Source organism: Danio rerio, chromosome 15, assembly GCF_049306965.1.
Source record: "Danio rerio strain Tuebingen ecotype United States chromosome 15, GRCz12tu, whole genome shotgun sequence".
Classification (NCBI taxonomy): Eukaryota; Metazoa; Chordata; class Actinopteri; order Cypriniformes; family Danionidae; genus Danio; species Danio rerio.
In genome coordinates, this window is record NC_133190.1 from 17,462,428 (window position 1) to 17,478,894 (window position 16,467).

Genomic DNA, 16,467 nt, shown 5'->3' on the forward strand with positions numbered 1-16,467 from the left:
AGACTGGTTTTGCAGCTTTTTGGCATGTTTTTTTTTTTTTTTTTTTTTTTTTGCCACACCAATCTCTTTTGTCAATGTGTCCCTGGCCTGATTGTACAAGGTCCTGTCACCACTCCTGTAGGCATCCTCTTTGGCCTGACAAAGCTATCTGAGTTTTGGTGTGAACCATGGTTTATCATTGTTAAATGATAAGTAGGTCCTGGTAGGGATGCATAACTCCTCACAGAAACTGATGTATGTTATTACAGTTTATGTATCTGAGCTCGTCCAGGTCTGTGGCTGCAGCTTCAAAAACACTCCAGCCATTGCATTCAAAACAGGCTGTAGGACCTGCTCTGTGTCGTTGGTCCATCTCTTAACAGTCCTTAATACTGGTTTAGTAGTTTTAAGTTTTTGCCTGTAAATTGGTATAAGATGAACCAGGCAGTTGTCAGAGAGTCCTAGAGCTGCTCTGCATGAGCGATATGCATCCTTTATTGTGGTGTAGCAATGGTCTAAAATGTTATTGTCTCTGGTTTTGCATGTAATGTGCTGTTTGAATTTAGGCAGCTCATGTGTGAGTTTTGCCAAGTATGATAAAACCAAGTATAATAAAAACAGAGTCCGGGTGTTGTTGTTCTGTCTCTGTGATCAGATCAGCCAGCTGTTGCAGCGCAGTACTCACGTGTGCTTGCAGTGGAATTTAATCACAGACGAGAATGAACAAAGAAAACTCTCTTGGTGAATAAAATGGCTTACAGTTAATGAAAAGTACTTCCACATCAGGATAGTACATCTTCTTTAACACAGTTACAATTCTACACTACCTTCTGTTGATGTAAAAGCATGTCCCACTGCCGCGCATTTTGCCCGTTGGCTATGCATCGCGACCTGCTCTGTACAGCTGAAAGTCCGGTAGATGTAATGCGCTGTCCGGAATGGCTTCGTTTAGCCAGGTTTACGTGAAACACAGCGCAGCAGAGTTGTTAAAGTTCTTGTTTTTGCATGTTAGCAGAAGTAGTTTGTCCATTTTGTTAGGAAGAGAGCGAAGATTCGCCAGATGGATGCTGGGCAGCACCGTTCTGAAGCCTCACTGTCTCAGCCTGACGAGCGTGCCGGCTCGCTTCCGCATCTTGTAGCATTTCCACAGTGCAGCTGCTCCGCCAACTACAATGTTCCACAAACCGCCAGAGAAATCAAAATCCGGTTCTTAATTAGTTGGTATGCACTGCCAAATGTTCAGGAGCTCGTCCCTGGTGTAACTGATTGTGTTTGATAAACATAAAACAGGACAGACTAACGAAAACAGTGCAAACACTGGAGAGCTCCACACCGAGGTGGCCATCCGCAGCACCATCTTGATGAGGTCTCAAATGATGTGTGCAAATGTTTGGAGTGTATCATGTGTATTTGTTTAGGGTCTATCTATGTTGAGAGTGTATCATGTGTGCTGTTGGTTATTGCCCAATTTAGAATGCCAGTTCTACTTTAAATGTTGCTGACCACTTCAGCACTCTGGTTAAGGAGTAGGAGTCAGGAGATAATTTCCATCTTCTATTTATGAGTTTATGAAGTATACGTAAATAAAAAAATATCAAACACGAAAATATGTATGTACTGACACAATAAATATCCCATAACAAACAACACAGTATTTGCAGCTCTCTTAAAGTGCAGTCTAATGTATAGACTAATGTATGCTCAATGTAAACAATATAATTAGACATAAATGACTAAAGCTACATTATATAAAGGGCATGTGACAGCATAAGGCATAACAAATATAAAATATAGTAAACTGAATCATAATAAAACAAACGAGATCTCAACGATGACATCGGGATTAGCCGCGATGCTGATGGTGGCAGCACTTTCACTTTTGGTTTACACGAAAACGAATACTCCCGCTCGAGGGTCATTAACAACATCACGCACTTAATATCAAGCATACAAGGGTAATTACAAACATCATATGAAAGAACAAACTTACTTGGCAATAACTTTACCCCACACCTCACAATATCTCACGGATGGCAATAGCGTCTCACTCAGATGAGTCAGCATATACAACTTCTCATATATGGACTCAAATACGCATCTTCCGGAAGTTACATCCTACATTCATAATATAAGCCCTTTACAGAACACTTAGTAAATCGTGTTACAGCCATAGTATAAAGAATTCAGAACAGCCAGCCCCACATTTGAACAGCGAATGTGCAAGTCAAGAGAATTCTTTAAGAGTCTTTACTGTCATCTTGAAAGGCTGGCAACTGAATGAGCAGATCTTATGTTTGCAGATCTTACACAACCATCATCACTGATAACAGTCTATGTTACTTTGCCAATGAGCCACTGAGCCCTGGGCAATTGTGGGTCAACAATCAAAACCACTGAACCCACTTTCAGATTGTCGGATGAAGTTTGCCACTTTTGGCGGGTTTGTAGTGTGGCCAAGTAATTCCTTGCAAACTGAGTCCAGAACTGATCCACAAGATTTTGACAATGGCGCCATCTGCACCGTCCCATTTCCCCTGAGGCATAAGTCACTTGTGGTAGTGACACATCCCGCCGCCCCATGAGGAGAAGGTTTGTTGTAATAGGATCTGGATCTGCAATATCCGTGGAGGCATATCCAAGCGGTTTTGAGTTCAAAATGCCCTCTACCTCTACTAATACGGTAGTGAGGACATCTTCTGAAACAGACTGGCCACCAACTGCTGCCCGTAGAGCAGTCTTTATGGAACGAACCTCTCGTTCCCAAGTGCCACCTAAATGCAGTGCATGAGGAGGGTTGAACTTAAATGTGATCTGATGGTCAGCTAGCTGCTCTTGTAATGGGGATTCCATGACAGCAAAGGCTTCTCTTAGCTCTCGATCAGCCCCATGGAAGTTTGTGCCACAATCTGACCTAAGCTCCTTTGGTCTGCCACGTCTGGCTATGAATCGTTGCGAAGCAAGCAAGAAGGCGTCCACATCCATGGAGTTAAGGAGCTCAATGTGAACCGCTCTTGTTGTGAGACAATTAAAAGTGGCTCCCTAACGTTTCTCTACTCGTCTGCCTATTTTTACATGATATGGACCAAAACAGTCTACTCCAGTAGAGTAGAATGGTGGGCAGAGAATCCTGGGCCGCTCTGGTGGTAGGTCTGCCATTTTTGGTACTTTAGGCTGAGCTCTCCATCGTTGGCATGATGAACATTTAAGCTGGTGATGTTAAAACAGCTTGCCGCCCTCTCAAGATCCAATAGTGTCTCCGAAGTTCAGCGTACACTCTTTCTGTACCTGGGTGGAGCAGGCGCTCATCAAACTCTTCGATGAGAAGCTTTGTGGTTGGATGCTGTGGGTCTAATCCTATAGGGTGAATTTCCTCAGCATTTAGGCTTTCCAGCCTTCGTAATCATCCTCCGACTCTGATTACCTCCATGACCGCATCCCACTCTGGAGCAAGACATCTTAATCGGCTGTGATTTGGTACAGGTTTGTGCATTTTCAGGGCTGCGGTCTCCTCAAGAAAGCTTTGAGCCTGACACCCTTTTAGTAATTCCAATTCTGCTGCGCGATGGTCCATGAGTTGAGCATCTGCTTGACTACCTGTCGCCTTTTCATTGGCCTGTCGAGTCGCTTCCACTAACTCTTTCCATATATGGAAATGAGTGGCATCGGGGAAAGTATGATTTGGTACCACAGTCATCAGACAACAGATGGTGGTACCCTTTAAATCAGGTAATCCTTCTGACCTTGATGGTTCAGGTCTTTTTGGCCAGTGCTCAGGAGCCAGGTTTAGGAATGAGGGTCCCTGACTCCAGCGCCCAGGAATAGTAAAACTTAGGAGTGGTTTACCCCTGGTGATATCATCTGCTGGGTTTTGCTGTGTGTCCACATAGTGCCAAGTACTATGCTCAGTCACACCCTGGATTTCTGAGACCCGTGTTCCAACAAAAACTTTAAATCGACATAAATCGGACTGGAGCCACTCTAGCACAGTTGTAGAATCGGTCCATAAAACTATCTGCTGGATTTTAAGGGTGATCTCCTCTTTCAAGAGCTTTGCCAGCTGTGCACCTGCTAGTGCAGCACATAACTCCAGTCGAGGTATAGATTGTTGCCTCTTAGGAGCAATTCTCAATCTGGCCATGACAAAGGTTGAATAAATAACATCTGTATACTCTACCAAGTAAGCCACAGCCCCATAAGCCTGTTCAGATGCATCACAGAACACATGTAGTTCGTACTGTTGTTGTGCATCGTGGGGAATAGATGAGTAGCAACGAGGTATGGCTATATCGCTGAGATGTTTTAACTCGTTCTCCCATGTGTCCCAGGACTTGCTGAGATCTTGTGGTAAATTTGGGTCATCCCAATCTCATTTTTAAACCACAACTGTTGAATGAGCACCTTGGCTCATGTGGTAAAAGGCACAATGAAGCCCAGTGGATCATACTGTGTGGCTAGTATTTGATACGCTGTTCTCTTTGTCAGGGTAGCATGTTCTATTGGACGATAGTGGTATCCCAGTGTATCAGCAGCACAGTTCCACCTAAGGCCCAGAGTTGGTTCCATTGGATCAGTTCTATTTTGTGCAAGCCACTGTTCTGCAGCTGAAGATCTTGCCTCAGTGGGTAGATGTGAGATTACTGTGGGCTGGTTGCTAGCCCATTGTCCAAGGTCAAAGCCACCTGTAGCTGGTAGGCTGCGCAGTTGATCAACGGACACCCTGGCTTCCGATGTGGTGGGAAAGCTTGCTAGATAATTGTCCACATAGAAGCTTTGCTGGATTGTTTGTAAAGCACTTGGGTAGCTCTCTTGATTATTGTGAGCATGCTGCTGCACAGCAAAAATGGCACAACATGGGCTACTGGTTGTACCAAATGGCAAAACTTGCCATTCATATACATCTGGACAGTTCTCATATTGCAGATCTCGCCAAATGAAGCGGAGAGGAGGTCTGTCCTCAGGTAACAATCGAACGTGATGGAACATTCCCCGGATATCTGCACTTACAGCCACATTGTATTGATGAAATCTTAAAAGAACGCTCAATAATGATGGACTAAGTGCAGGCCCTGGGAGAAGTTGATTGTTCAGAAACTGGCCTTGAGACCTGAATGAGCAATTGAAGACCAGTCTGGGTTTATCATTGTGACACACCAGGTGGTGGGGTATGTACCAGGCCTCCTTAGACTGGCTGATTTCTTGTGGATAAATTTTAGTGACATAGCCTGCTTTAATGAGCTTCTCAATCTCACGAGAGTAGATGGTTGCTTTCTCAGGGTCTCTCTGGAGTTTCCTCTCAATACTTCTCAAAGTAGGCATGACAGATCGAGTCGTACTCGATAGTGTAGGAGCACCAGGTTTGCCCAAGAGAGGGGTGGCATACCGCTGGACACCCTCCACATTAATTTTCTGTGTTTTGCACTCGAGAAGTTTGATTGCTTCTTGGTCTTCCCTGGATCGAACCAATTCAATTCAATTCAGCTTTATTTGTATAGCGCTTTTACAATGTAGATTGTGTCAAAGCAGCTTCACATAAATGGTCATAGTAACTGGAACAGTGTGGTTCATGTTTTAGTGTTTAAGTTCAGTTCAGTTCAGTTTAGCTCAGTTCAGCGTAATTTAATCATTACTGAGAGTTCAAACACTAAAGAGCAAATTCATCGATGCGTAGCTCTACCAATCCTGAACCATGCGAGGCAGTGGCGACAGCGGAGAGGGAAAAAAAACTGCACCTGATGGGAGTGAAGAAAAAAAACCTTGAGGGAACCAGACTCAGTTGGGCACGACCATTTTAGTTTCTCCGCTGGCCAAAAGTCTTGTGCAGAGCTTCATTCGCCGTGGTTTAGGCTGGAAGATGGCCTCAGCGAAGACTCGTCTGTCCCTGGAGCGTCGCTGGAATCAGACTCATGTTCTCCACTCCCCACGACCATCAGCGCAGCAGCAGCTCAGGATATGGCCTGGTCCCGGATATGGAATCCTTGGGATCATCACGTCGCTGGTCTTGGATCCAATCAGTGACTCGGCATAATCTGAGGACCTCGGGATGAGTATCCCCAGGTGAAAATAGAGAATAAAGAGAATAATTAGCGTAGCTGCTGTTCATAGTGTATATAAGCAAGATGCAGAAGCCTGTGTGGAACCCGCTAGGTGATGCATTGAGTGTATGCTTTACTAAACAGATAGGTCTTTAATCTAGTTTTGAACTGGGAGAGTGTGTCTGAGCCTCGGACGTTATCAGGAAGGCTATTCCAGAGTGTAGGAGCCATGAAAGAGAAGGCTCGACCTCCTTTACTTGATTTTGCTATTCTAGGTACTACCAGAAGCCCTGAGTTTTAAGATCTTAAAGAGCGAGTTGGTTTGAAGCGAGACAGAAGGTTGGTTAGATAAACAGGAGCTAGATTATTTAGAGCTTTATAGGTGAGAAGTAATATTTTAAATTCAATACGAAACTTAACAGGCAGCCAGTGTAAGGAGGATAAAATTGGGGTTATATGATCATATTTTCTAGACCTGGTCAGAACTCTGGCTGCTGCATTTTGTACTAATTGAAATTTGTTAATAGAGGATGCTGGGCAGCCAGCAAATAGAGCATTACAGTAATCCAGTCTCGAAGTCATAAAAGCATGGACTAGCTTTTCTGCATCTGAGATGGATAGCATATTTCGTAATTTAGTGATATTTCTCAGATGAAAGAAGGCAGTTTTTGTGAAATGGGATATATGGTTTTTAAAAGTTAGATTGCTGTCTAATATGACACCCAGATCTTTCATAGTAGAGCTAAAACTAACTTTGTATCCCTCTAATTGTAAATTGAGTTGCGAGATCTGCTGTGTGCAAGATTTAGGCCCAATAAGTAATAATTCTGTTTTGTCGGAGTTTAAGAGAAGAAAATTGTTGGTCATCCAGTCTTTGATGTCTTTGATACACTCAGTTAGTTTAGAAAGTTCAGACGTCTCGTCAGGTTTAGTTGAAATATATAATTGAGTATCATCTGCATAGCAGTGAAAGCTGATCTCATGTCTTCTAATAATGTCTCCCAGAGGTAGCATGTAAATTGTAAACAATAAAGGGCCTAAAACTGATCCTTGAGGCACCCCATACTTTACTGGGCTGACTTGTGAAGGCTGTCCATTAATATTCACAAACTGGTAGCGGTCAGTTAAATATGACTTAAACCATTGTAGAGCCTGTCCCTGGACACCTGTAGACTTTAAGCGATTTATGAGGATATTGTGGTCAATGGTATCAAATGCCGCACTAAGATTGAGTAAAACTAATAGCGAGACGCACCCTCGGTCAGCAGCTAAGAGTAAATCATTGGTTATTTTCACTAAGGCGGTTTCTGTACTGTGGTGAGCCCTGAAAGCTGACTGAAACACTTCAAAAATATTGTTCGTCTGCAGAAAAGAGCATAATTGAGTGGAAACAACTTTTTCTAGTATTTTAGACATAAATGGAAGATTTGAAATAGGTCTATAGTTAGCTAAGTTGTTGGTGTCTAGTTGCGGTTTCTTAATAATAGGCTTAATAACAGCTAGCTTGTAAGAGTTTGGAACATGGCCTATAGATAAAGAAGAGTTGATAATGTTAAGAAGAGGTTCTCCTATAGCAGGTAGCAGCTCTTTCAGTAATTTTGTTGGAATTGAGTCCAGCATACACGTAGCTGGTTTAGAGCTATTTATAATTTTTACTAACTCTTCGTGTTCTATGATTTTGAAGCAGTGTAGGTTATTATTATGATTCAATGAAATATTTACAAGATTTGGAGTATAAGCCGGTGCAGAAAGTTTGGTATCTCCTATTTTCTGTCTAAAGCCTTCTATTTTATTACTGAAAAAATTCATGAAGTCATTACTACTAATTTGCGGTGGAGTAGTTTGTTCCAAGGATGACCGATTATTTGCTAATTTAGAGATGGTGTTAAATAAAAATCTAGGATTGTTATGATTATTTTCTATCAGTTTGCGCAGGTGCTCGGTCCTGGCAGATTTTAGAGCCCTCCTATAGCTGGACGTACTGTCTTTGTACGCAATTCTAAAGACCTCTAAATTAGTTTTTTTCCATTTACGTTCCAGGGCACAGGTTGCTGTTTTGAGCGCACGAGTATGACTATTATACCATGGTATAGTTTTAATCTCTCTAGTCTTTTTTAATTTGATGGGTGCCACAGTATTTAGTGTGCTAGTAAAGATGGCATCCATACTGCTGGTTACTACATCAAGATCATTTGAGTTTGCGGGTGCATTACGAAATAGAGAGAGATCAGGTAAGTTATTTATAAATTCATCTTTAGTTGACGGAACAATAGTTCTACTAGGGCGGAGTATTGGAGCGGGTTTGCTGATTTCAGGTAAACACAGCTTATATAGTAAGAGGTAGTGATCTGTAATATCATCACTTTGTGGTATAATGTCTACGTCAATAACCTCGATTCCATAAGACAGAATTAGATCTAATGTATGCTTTAAGCGATGGGTTGGACCCACAACGTTTTGCTTTATCCCAAGTGAGTGTATTAAATCCATAAACGCGAGCCCTAATGTATCATCAGCGTCGTCTATGTGGATGTTAAAGTCACCTACAATTAGCATTTTATCAGTTTTGACTAGTAAGTCAGAAATAAAATCAGAAAATTCTTTTAGAAATTTGACATAGGGTCCTGGGGGTCTATATATGGTGATTAAAGCGAGAGATAACATAGGTTTTTGCATAGTATCTGGAAGCTGAACATTAAGCGATAATATTTCAAAGGAGTTAAACATAAGTCCGTTTCTCTGTTTAATATTAAGGAAATCACTAAAGATTGATGCAACTCCACCACCACGACCAGTTTGACGAGCCTCATGTTTATATAAGAATCCTGGAGGAGTTGCTTCATTTAAGCTAATATAGTCATTTTGTTTCAGCCAGGTTTCAGTGAGACAGAGTGCATTAAGATTGTTTTCTGTTATTATTACATTAATGATAAGTGCTTTAGGTGCAAGTGACCTGATGTTTAGGAGACCAAGTTTTACGAAATTTGTATTTTCACTTTCAACAGGTTTTTCTTCTTTGATTCTTACTAGATTTTTTCTGGAGCACACAGTACGTTTATTTCTTAATCTAATAATACGAGGAACAGACACAGTCTCTATAGGATTTGCCAGATATGCATTACTGATGTTTAAGTGGGGTGAACAAGAGTCTAGGTGGCTATAATGTGAATTTTGTGAATTTTTACCTGCTAGTCAGATGGTGCGAAGTAATCTGGAGATGTTGTCCGACAGGAGTTCAGCTCCGGCTCGACTGGGGTGCAGGCCGTCAGGACGGAAGACTGAAGGACGCTCCCAGAAAAGATTCCAGTTATTAGCAAAGAGCAATTTCTGTTCTTTACACCATGTTATTAGCCATTCATTCAGAGCTAAAAGTCTACTGAACCTTTCATTTCCTCGGCGGTAGGTAGAAAGCGGCCCAGAAACGATGATCTGCGTGGCGGGCGAGGTGCGTCGAACCGTCTCGATCAGGCTCCTGAAGTTCTTCTTCAGGATCTCCGACTGCCGGAGCCCCGGAACCACCAGTTTCTCATTTCGATAAGGCAAGATGTCCAGTTGCCATACCTTTTCAACACTGCGATAAAGCAAGTCATTGGGGCAGGAGGCCGAAAAAGTAAAAAGACACTGCTGTACTGAATTGTGGATTGGTGTGCTCTTCTCTGCTCCTTGTAATACCCATCCGAGGGCTGTGTGTATTGCAACTAGGCCACCTTTGATTCCTCGGTGGACTGGCTTATCGGCTGTGATAAGATGGACATGATCTGATCCGATCAGTACTAGTGGACGTACGTTGTGGAAGGACTGTAGAGGAAGCCCTCTAAGGTGAACATACAGCTTTTGAAGTCTCTGTACTGGATAAGATTGCTCAACTAGATCCAAATCAGAAGCTGTGAAGGCATCAAGTATCTGGAAATGTCTATTGGGTTCGCCTTTTGGGGAAATTTCCAGATTAATCTTGGATCCAGCTCACATTGTGCATAAAGTCAGTACTTCAGGTTCACCTTTCAACTAAAGCATCTGTGCAGCCATTGGTAAGACAATGGTTCGTTGCGCTCCATCGTCTAGTATAGCATAGGTTTCTACTGATTTGAACTTGCCATGTAGCAACACTGGAACCACTTTAAGAAGCACTCACACTGGCAGGGGTGAGGTAAATACGACTCCCTGGCGTACCTGATGTGTTTGGTTGATCATCAGGTACGATACGATGGAGCACCTGTAGATGTATTCTACCACAGTCACTGCATGGCTTTTTGAGGTTGCACATCTCTGGTGCATGAAATCGTGCACATTTCCAGCATCGCCTTCCATCTGAAATCCACTTATGGAGCTCTGCGACTGACTGCTCTTTGATATTGTCGCAGCGTGTAATGTAATGTTCTTTACCATTTGCAGAACAGACATTGTACCTTAAGTGGCTTGCTTTGTTTGTTCTCTTTAGGATGGGTAGGGGGAGCAGTCTCATTTGGGGCTGCACCCTGATAAAGTACTAAACTTGTCCCCTTTGTTCTGGCTTGAGTTTTCTCCTTTCCAATACCCGAAGGCCTTTCATGTTGGTAGCGTTGCATTAGTCGATTAGACAGCCGCTGCTGCTGTGCTTTGACTTGTAGCCACCCAGCAGTCCTGCAGATTATAAGGGTTCAAACTTAAGGCATTAGGTTTTCCCTGCTGTTGAAGGAACTCAATGAAGCCATCTTGAAGGTATTTTGGTAGCTTGCTAAGCAAGCGGTCCACATGCGAGCAACAGTTAAGCTCCATCCCTCTGGGTCCTAGTGACAGCAGCATACTGACCAAAAGATAAAGTCTCAAGGCGAAACTCTTAAAGCTATTACCATCATTGGGCTCTACATCTGGTGATGTAAGAATGGCTGCTATTTCACTTTAAGCCAGTTGATGGGGCTGACCATACTGTAATTGAAGTGCTTGCATAGCTGCTGAATAGGGATATGGATGATGCCTACATGACTGCCCTATCATCTGAGCTTCAGGAAGTTTAAGATGCTCCAATAGTACATGGTATTTGTACTTTTCTGTTAGTTCAGGGTAAGGTTCAAGCAGATTGTCCAATGCTAGCTTCATATTAGGAAAATCTTGTTCACTGTCGTTTGTGAAGTCTGGAATTTTTGGTTTTGGGGGGCTGTATAAGGCGCGTTGAGTTACACTACCGTTGGGTGGTGCTGCTGCCTGAGCTGTGACCAACTGTGGTGCGACTGCGGCCGTGCTCACTGAAGGCATTGGGCCTGAGAACATGTTTGGGGAAGTAATGTTGATGACATCATTGCTTGATACAGAGGGGCAAGATTGTGTGAATCGGGTGCATTCACCATATAGCTGTGACTGTAGCGGATGGGGGACAGGAGATGCCATGCCAGATGAGAGAGAGGAACAGAATAAATCTGTAGTTTGTGGATGACTCTGGTTGACTGATTCATAAGCAGCATTATGGCTCCCCACCGTTGGTCTAGAAACCATAGCTATCTGATGTGACTTTTCCTCTGGTCCCATTGATAAGCCTGCAGCAACTTGGTGCTCTGATTGTGGTACTGTGTCCCATGAGGGTAATGGTGGAGGACTTGATGGACTAGAAGGTGCAGGAGAAGACTTTACTGGTTCATTGTTCTTATTTCCCTGTTCTTCCTTTATGAAAGACGTAATGTGCTCCATCATCTCCTCTCAGCACTGTTTCTGTTTCTTGAGTTGCTCTAATTTTCTGAGAAGACTGCATTTCAGCATGTGCATATGTATGGAGTGTATCATGTGTGCATATGTATACAGTGTATGGTGTGTATATGTATAGAGTGTGTCATGTGTGTATATGTATAGGGTATGGAGTTTTTCATGTCTGTATATGTATTGAGTGCTTCATGTGTGTACAGTATATGCACAGGGTGTATCTATGTATAAAGAGTAATACGTGTGCATATGTATGTAGTGCATCATGTGTGTATATGTATAGAGTGTATCATGTGTGCATATGTATGGAGTGTAACGTGTACATGTATAGGGTATAGAGTGTATCATGTGAGCATATGTTTCATGTCTGTATATGTATTGAGTGCTTCATGTGTGTATTTGTATAGTTTGTTATGTGTGCATAAGTATGGTTTCATGTGTTTTTATGTAATGGGTGTATCTATGAATAGAGTGTACCATCTGTGTATATTTATAGAGTGTATCATGTGTGTATATGTATGGATTGTTTCATGTGTGTATATGTATAGAGTGTATCATGTGTGCATATGTATGGTGTGTATATGGATGGAGTGTATCATGTGTGTATATGTATGTTATGTATCATGTGTGCATATGTATGGAGTGTATCATGTGTGTATATGTATGGAGTGTATCTTGTGTGTACATGTATGGAGTGTATCTTGTGTGTATGTGTATGGAGTGTATCATGTGTGTATATGTACAGGGTATAGAGTGTATCATGTGAGCACATGCATGAAATCTTTTATGTGTGTGTATATGTATTGAGTGCTTCATGTGTGTATTTGTATAGGGTGTGTCATGCGTGCATATGTATGGAGTGTATCATGTGTGTATATGTATGGAGTGTTTCATGTGTGCATATGTGTGGAGTGTTTCATGTGTGTATATGTATGGAGTGATTCATGTGTGTATATGTATTGAGTGCTTCATGTGTGTATTTGTATGAGGTGTGTCATGTGTGCATAAGTATGGACTGTTTCATATGTTTTTATGTATAGGTCGTATCTATGTACAGAATGTACCATCTGTGTATATGTATAGAATGTATCATGTGTGCATATGTATGGAGTGTATCGTGTGTGTGTGTGTGTGTGTGTGTGTATATATATATATATATATATAGAGAGAGAGAGAGAGAGAGAGAGAGAGAGACAGTGTGTCTTGTGAGTTTTAATTGTTCCAGGATCAATAAGGGTGGAGATTGTAATATAATGTTTCATCCAATCAGATGTGCGTGCGTGTTGTAGCTGGTCACGTGACGTGATATCGCACATTTAAGGCGCCAGTTTTTTTTTTTTTTTTATCCCGTTTTGGCAGCATCATTGCCGTCTGCGAAGGTAAGTTAATTTCCTCAATATTTGCATGTAAGACTATTCATTACTTAATTTAGGATATTGATTGTAATTTTATAATGTATCTCTTTGGTAAAATCTTTAAATAAGGCATAAATCATTTGATATTCGTTGACATTCGAATTGACATTCGTTATTGAGGTCGTTATAAGCACCGTCAGACCGGGGGAGACGCTTTTTTCCTGTGATCTATTAATATAAATAATAATACTTATAATGACTATAATAGGCTAAAATAATGCTGAAATATTATTGTAAGGAATGATGGCACAGGGCCAAATTTTTTTTTAAAATATTTTAAAAAAACTGTTAATATTATTATTATTATTCATATTATTATTGTTTTATTATTTAAATATAATAATAATAATAATAATTATTATTATTATTATTATTTGAAAATTCTGCTTATTATTATTATTATTATTATTATTATTATTATTATTATTATTTATTATTATTATTATTATTATTATTATTATTATTACTTTTATAGTAAATAATAAATGATGGCTCTGGGCTAATAAGATATTTCGTTATTATTATTAGCCTATTATTTTCATTACTATTTGTACATTATTATTATTTATGTTGTTGTTATTATTATTATTGTTAGCCCGATGTTATCATTATTATTTATATATTAATAATATTACTATTTTTATTATAACTTATTCATTAATATTATTGTAAATGTTGTTGTTGGAATGAATAATGGTCCAGGGCTAACACAAAATATTTTATTAATATTATAAGCCTGTTGTTGTTATTATTATTTAAATATTCTTGTCATTCTTCTTAGAATTTTCTTCTTATTATTATTATTTTTAGCCTGATATTATCATTATTATTTATATATTATTATTATTATTATTTTATTATTATTATTATTAATATTATAGTATATAATAAGTGATGGCCCTGGGCTAACACAAGATATGTCATTACTATTATAAGCCTATTTGTCATAATTATTATTTATATATCATTATCAATGTATATAATAAAGGATGTCCCTGGGCTAAGACAAATATGTTTATTGTACCTGTTTATTATCATTTTAATTAGACTAACATTAATATTTTATATTATTGTTTTTAGATTTATTATTATACTATTATTAAAATCATTTTATTATATGAAACATTTCAGTATTATTTTAGCCTATTATAATCATTATAATTATATTATTGTTTATAATAATAGATCACAGGAAAAAAAGTGTCTCTCTCCTCCGGTCTGACGTTGCTAATAACGACCTCAATAACGAGGGTTTCAAACGATTTATGACTTATTTGAAGATTTTACCAAAGAGATACATTATAAAATTACAACCAATATCCTATATTGAGTAATGAATAGTCTTACATGCAAATATTGAGGAAATTAACTTACCTTACCTTACCTTACAGATTGCGATAATGTCGTTTAAATGGGATTTCTGAAACTGGCGCCTAAATTTGTGCTACCGTGTCACATGACCAACTACCGCCCACACGCACATCTGATTGGATGAAACATTTTATGGATTGTTTGAAACATTGTAGCTTAAGCTCCACCCTTGTTGACCCTGGAACACTTAGAACTCTGCAGTATTAGGACGTGCTGCCCCTCTTACCATTAGTTTGCTAGAAGGAAAATATGTTCAAAAAGAAAGCCCCGCCCCCTACTCACTATTCTGTTTCAGTTGGAAGTACATCAACGTACTGAAATAAAAGTCTCATAAAGAACAAAAAAAGCATCGTTCAAATGGATTCAATATGTTTTTGTGGTTCATGAAGACCAAAACAATCAACTTTGTGCTGTCATATCTCTGAATTAGAGTGGACTGTGTCTGTGTTCATGCTTTGCAAGTTTGTATGACATTAACCTGAAACCCGATTCAGAGATGGGTGGTAATGAATTACATTTACTTCATTATATTTACTTGAGTAAAATTATTGGGTAACGTGTACTTTTTAAGTACATTTATATATGTGTACATTTACTCTTACTCAAGTAAACTAATAGAGAAAAATCATTACTCTTACTTCGCTACATTTTGCGGCGTTCCTCCATTACTGTCAAATGATAATAAGTATGATCCATATGTTTTGTTTGCAAATTTCACGAGGCGCCGCATTGGAGAGGTTGTGTCGCAAGAGGTTGCTGTAGAGACGCGTCTCCCGCTTTCGGTTAAGGCGTGCGCACCTGTGTTGGAATGATGGCTGATGCCTAGGAAGACGTGCAAGTTGTACTGCGTCATGCTATGGCCATCTGAGAAGGACAGTCATGTTGTCTGTGCAGTAGCCTATAAGTTTATCGGACGAGGTCACCCAGCCTCAAGTTCAGTCTGTTTTCACTCCAAGATGTCAACAACAACAATAGTCTGATAATGCAATGCACGCTGTACATTGAACTGACATCACAACATATAACATGGATTCCAGCTCCAACCTGAAAAAAGTAGTGGTAAGTGTCCAAATTATCCTAATTTGAACCTTATTAATGGTAACTATGCAGGCCTCTAGCCAGGGGAGGTTCGGGTGGTTCGAAAAACCCTCCCTTCAATGACAAAGGTTCCATACATGAGCTCATTTGCCTTATTTTGACTGCTATGCCATTACAAATACTGAAATTAATCCATTGAAAAATACGGAACCCCAGAAGGGACGTTGTGGAGGAGAAAAAAAATTGGCTGAAAAAAAAATGGTTGAAAGAAAAAAATGGGTGGGAGGAAAATATATATTATTCTAAGTTTTTGCGTTCTCTCGCAAAGTGTTGCGTTCCTTCGCAAATATGTTTTGCATTCCCTTTGCAAAGATGTTTTGTTCTTTTGCAAAATTGTTTCTCCACAAACACTTCGTGTTCACTTCACTCACGTAAACCCTCTCGTTTTTGCCAAAATTCTCCCGTATTTTACCATTTTATCCCACTTTCTTTACATTAATACTGTGCGTCGATCGTCGCCTTTCATATGCAACATCTGAACCAGTGAATGCATGTATAAGTGCTGACTGACAGACGCGCTCCGTACAATAAACTGATCCCAGATTAGCTTCTGTACACCCTTTGTGTTCGCTCAGCAGCTCCGTGACGCCTGCCGCAGATGGCTGGTGCAGGATGGCCGAACTACAGCCCAGCTGATGGATGCCGTGGTGCTGGAGCAGTTCATCGCCCGCCTCCACTACCGAACATCGCAGTGGGTCCATTGCCACCGGCCGAACAATCTTGAGACGGCCATCCAGCTGGTGGCGAGGTCCAGAGTCAGCGAGATAACCTCTCTCTCTTCTCCCCCTCTTTCTCTGTCTCTCTCTCCTGTCCTGTTCCCAGGCCCAGAGTGCGGAGACCGCCCACACCAGCACCCAGACAGCAGTGCACAAAGGCGGATCCGCAGCCGGTCTCGCTGAAGG

At 40.5% G+C, this 16,467-nt stretch overlaps 1 protein-coding gene across 1 annotated transcript in view; it reads left to right on the plus strand.

The window, feature by feature from the left end:
* The window catches only part of c2cd3 (C2 domain containing 3 centriole elongation regulator), a 453,012-nt gene that overhangs the window by 169,935 nt on the left and 266,610 nt on the right, over positions 1 to 16,467 (plus strand). The window lies entirely within an intron of this gene.